Source organism: Idiotropiscis lumnitzeri, chromosome 2 (genome assembly GCF_059441095.1).
Source record: "Idiotropiscis lumnitzeri isolate Australia: NSW breed Sydney's pygmy pipehorse chromosome 2, RoL_Ilum_1.0, whole genome shotgun sequence".
NCBI lineage: Eukaryota > Metazoa > Chordata > Actinopteri > Syngnathiformes > Syngnathidae > Idiotropiscis > Idiotropiscis lumnitzeri.
Window position 1 is genome coordinate 9,972,157 of NC_142392.1, and position 5,156 is coordinate 9,977,312.

Genomic DNA, 5,156 nt, shown 5'->3' on the forward strand with positions numbered 1-5,156 from the left:
GTGTTCTTGTTCTGTGTTCCCCCACACAACCAAATCATCAATGTATACACGGGTTCCTTCCAGACCTTCTATGATTGACTCCGTAGCTCTGTGAAAGATCTCAGGCGCAGACTTTATGCCAAATGGCAGTCTCAGAAAACAGAAACGCCCAAATGGTGTGTTGAAGGTGGTGTACCTGCAGCTTTCGGTGTCCAGCTTCAGCGGCCAAAATCCATGCGTTGCATCTAATTTGCTAAAGTACTTAGCACCTGCCATGTCACTCAGGATTTCTTCATGCTTGGGAATTTGATAATGTTCTCTTATCATGTTTTCATTCAGATCTTTGGGGTCGAGGCAAACACGTAACTCTGGGGAGTTTCTCTTTTTAACACACGTGATGGAATTTACCCAGTCGCTGGGTTCTTCCACTTTCTCTATGACTCCGATCGGTGTCATTCTGCTCAGTTCCTTTTTTAATCTCTCTTTGAGAGGGGCTGGAACTCTTCTTGGGGCATGTACTACAGGTTTAGCATCTTCCTTGAGCTGTATTTTGTAAGTGTAAGGTAGCGTACCTTGTCCTTTGAAGACAGAAAAGTATTTGTTCACTATACTCTTACTACCTTCACTCTGCAACACTTTGTTGTTCTTATTGACATCCTTGCTGGTGATTTGGTAAATTCTTTTTACCAATCCAAGATCTTCAGATGTCCTGTCTCCAAGGATTGACTCCAGTCCACTTGGCACAATTGTGAACGTTAATTTGTGTTGTCTTCCCTTTGCTGTCACTTTTAGCCTACAACATCCCTTTGTTTTTATTGACTGATTGTTGTAGGTTTTCAATTTCACGGCCTTGTCTGTGACTCTTTCCGGTTGTGGTTTCAAGTCTTTTTCATTAATTTTGTTTGCTTTTGCTCCTGTGTCAATTTTAGAAGCAAATAGTGTCCCATTGACAAGCAGTGGTGCAATCCATTTATCTTCTTTTACTGCATTAACAGCTTGCTCTGGGTCTCCTCCAGTTTGTTGTTGCACATCGCTTTCGTCATATGACACGATTTTGATGAAAAAAGTGTCACTTAGGTCATTACTATCATCTGGTGTGCACTTTCTTCTTGGTGTTGCACATCTTAGCATAGTGATTTTGCTTTTTACACTTAGCACATGTTCTCCCAAATGCAGGACACCGTTTTGGCTCGTGCATTTCTCCACACTTTTTACACCTGAATGGAGCTTGATCATTTTCATTGTTTTTGGTCTTTTTCTTGAATCGCAGTTTACCTTTCCTCGTCACTGCCTTCACGGACTCTGTTTTTTTCATAAGATGGCGCTGCTTGGGAAGTTAGCACGTGCTGCTTTGCTAGCTCGTTAGCTTGGCAAGTCTTTATTGCACTTTCCAATGATGGGTCGGCTTCCCTCAACAGCCTCTCTCTTAGTTTCTTTTCGTTCGTCTGATCCCTTATCATTGAGTTTTTCAGATCACCAAAGTTACAAGACTTAGCTTTAATTTTGAGATCGGTGAGGAAATTGTCAAAGGACTCACCGGGCTGTTGGAGTCTTGAACGAAACACGTATCTCTCATAAGTTCCGTTTTTCTTAGCTAGACAGTGTTCATCAAATTTTTGTAGGACCTTTTCAAACTTGTCTTTATCTTCGGGTTCATTGAATACCTCGATGGCCTCGGCTCCGGCATTGGTTCGCAAAAGGGCTAGTTTTCTTTCGTCCGTTCTGTTTCCGACTCCCACGGCAGCAAGGGAGAGCTGGAATTGTTGCTTGAAAGCCGTACAGGTGCTACTGTCAGACCCAAAGTGTATCCTCAACCTGAGCTTCATTCTGTCTTAACTGGGGCCGGTCTGTCATCACTACCAGCAGGTGTACAACGTGAAACTATTCCAACAATACAGAGTGACCAAGCTTCACCAACAACCGATAGTACATCTGATCGTTTGCTTACAGCACTGGAGAAGCAAAATGAAATTACATCTTCACTTTTCAAACAACAATCACTTTTGCTGTTACCCAAACGAGATTTGCAAGTTTTTGATGGAGATCCATTACAATACCTAAGTTTCATAAGAGCCTTTGAACACAACATCGAAGAAAGAACTCCTAATCACAAGGACTGTTTGTACTACCTCGAGCAATATACCAGAGGCCAGTCCCTGGATCTGGTCCGAAGCTTTCAACATCTGCCACCTTCTCGTGGATTAATTTAAGCGAAGGCTTTGCTACAAGAACATTTTGGAGATCCGTTTAAAGTAGCTTCTGCATACATGGACAAGGTACTTTCATGGCCTTTGATAAAGGGAGAAAATCTCAAGGCGATGCATGCCTACAGTTTATTGCTTCGTGAATGCTGTAATTCAACGGGAGATTCTGTAGGTGACCTAAACGTGCCCACCAATATGCAAATTATGGTTAAAAAACTGCCTTACAAGCTTAGAGATAAGTGGAGAAGTGTGGTCTGCCATCTGCAAGAAACGTACCATCGCAGAGCCACATTTCATGACATTGTGGAGAAGCAAGTTAAGATTGCAAGTGATCCTCTCTTTGGAGATATACAAGATTTGCCTGCAACAGTAAAAAGAGAGTTTAAAGCTGTGACATTTCGGACTGGTACCAAAGCTAAAGGGAGTAGCTTTGCCACTACATGTGGAAAAGAAAATGGAGCCTGTAAATAAAATGGAGAAGAACTTACCTGTGAAGGCATGCTTGTTTTGTGGAGCTGGACATTCTTTGGAGGTTTGCCTTCTATTGGATAAAAAGACGCAAGTCGAAAAGATGTCTTTTTTGAAGGAAAAAGGAATGTGCTTTGGTTGTTTGTGCTTTGGGCACAGAAGCAGAGAATGCAAAGGACGTTTGGTGTGTAGAGTATGCAATAAGAAGCACCCTACCTTGTTGCATATTTATTCCCAAACGAAGCAAATAAGTTCAACACAGGCCGATGTTGATTTAGAAAGTGTCAGAGACGGTGCTGTGGTGTCAATTCAATCCACAGTGGCTTGACGGGGATCGGTAAACAGGACTGTGTGTTATCAATACTACCCGTCCAGGTGAAATCCAAAAGAGGTAACAAAACTTTGTCTTCTGTTGGGTACAGAGGCGCGCAGAACTGTGTTGAGAGGGCTTTTGTACTAGATCTCCTGTGAGGAATAAATCGGCTCCTGTGTGAAGTTGCCGGCTTCCTGGTCATCTTTCTCTCAAAACGAGCGCGCATAATTGTTGGATGAATGTCGGTCATGTTTGGTTAATCATTAATGGAATCAGATAATTAATTCGAATAATTTGGTAAAAGTTATGCTACAGTCTTAGAGTTAAATTCCAACGGCACCAAGAGAACAAAAATAATATACTTGCTTAGGAGGAAAGGTGAACAAATTCAAAATCTTTGACTTAAACAAACTTGTGAAACATTAATGTCTATTCAAGACATGAGAGAGGCAATTAACCTTGAACGCATTTCCCCAAACAACTTAATGTTGTGATGCATATTTTTAACGATAGAAAGTCGTTCTTTACAAAGCAAATGAGAGTAAAACGTGGACAAACCTGCTTCGTGTAGCACAACACGAGGCTGCTTGTAACCTTCGCCCAGCAGTTGAAGATGTTGCTCGTTCTCTTCTTTTATTCCACAAAGTTCCTCTTTGTACTTGGGTGTCGTTCTTGCACACATTTTCAAACGCCAATCCCAACAAATCCGCACTTGATCTCTGCTTGGCGATAACTCGTGAGCTTCTCTTTGTTCGACGAGACGAATTAAAGATGGCGTCGATTTTTAAAGTAGCGCTGAATAGATTTCCTGCGTGAAAACTGCAGTCTGTTCCGCACGAAATCCGAAGAACAGGACACACCCCGCTGTGATATGATTGGCTGCTGGCCATGTGGAGCACTGTCACCGCTCACCGACAGATGTCGCCATTTGCGATGCAAATCATTGTTATCTTTTTCTAAACATTGGAAAAACGTACGATTTGAAAAAAGAAAAAACGAAAGATTTAAACCGTATGCATTTGACCAAACATTTTAGTTCCCAAATATGAACTTTACAGATGTATTGAATTTTACTTTTGTTGCTGGCTTTGTTAAAACATGCCACCATGTCGTCGGCTGGACAGTATTCCAAATGTATTTCCCTATTATTAAGAGTTGACATGATAAAGTGATACTTTATGTCAACATGTTTGCACCTTTGCCTTTTTACAGGGTTTTTCGCCAGCGACGTTGTTGCGAATTTTAAATTAAAATACGTCACTGTTTCATTATCTAAATATCTAAATATTAGAGTGTTAAAAATGATTTCAGTGTTGATATAAGCACTGAAATATTTCATTATTCGTCTCAGTATTCATTAAACTACGCCTATTCACTATTATTTCAAGATTCATTAAACTGTTTGAGTAATAATTTAGTATTCAATGTTTAATCGTTTCTTTTTAAATATTCGTGTCAATATTTTGTTCAATCTTAATGTTATGGAAAACTATATAGCAAGTAAGGTTTTTGTTATTTATTGTGGCCACCTGCTTTTGAGAAAGTGCCTTTCGCTTCTTGTACAACACGACTTTGACTGATAAGTATGCTCAATGCAGAAAAAATATCTCTGTTTTAAGATTCCACTGTCAAATAAATCTTCATCTTCCTGTGTGCATCAGTATCTTCCCACGCACTTCTCCCACTGAGATCACTCTGCAGACTGACCCAAAAGACAATTTATTTTCCAGACTATCTCATTGATCTTCCCTTACTGCTGAAAATTCCACAACAATTTGGGGTCAGACGTGGGATAGCTGAATATCCGCCGGTGAAATTCAGGGACGCTGGCGGGTGACCTCCAGGGTCCAATTCAGACAGCAGCAGCAACGAACTGCGTGATGCGAATCATCTCGTCCGTGGTGACAAATAAACACTGACTCCAGTCACCATCAAGCTGCCAACTCCTGACATTCCAAAACCTTTGAGAGAAACTGAGACTACTTGTGTTTCTCTTTCTGGTTCTTTTTATAGTTCAACTTGTTCAGTTTTTCACCTTTTCACACAGCGTAATGAAGGCCAGTTGAGCAAGTGGAACAAGTGATTTTATTGATGATTGTGGAAGGAACCAATTTCATAAGCACCGTTTCTTCTCACACCTTTTCCATTAGGTACAATTAAAAAGACAACTGAAAAGCATAACGTTAAAAAAT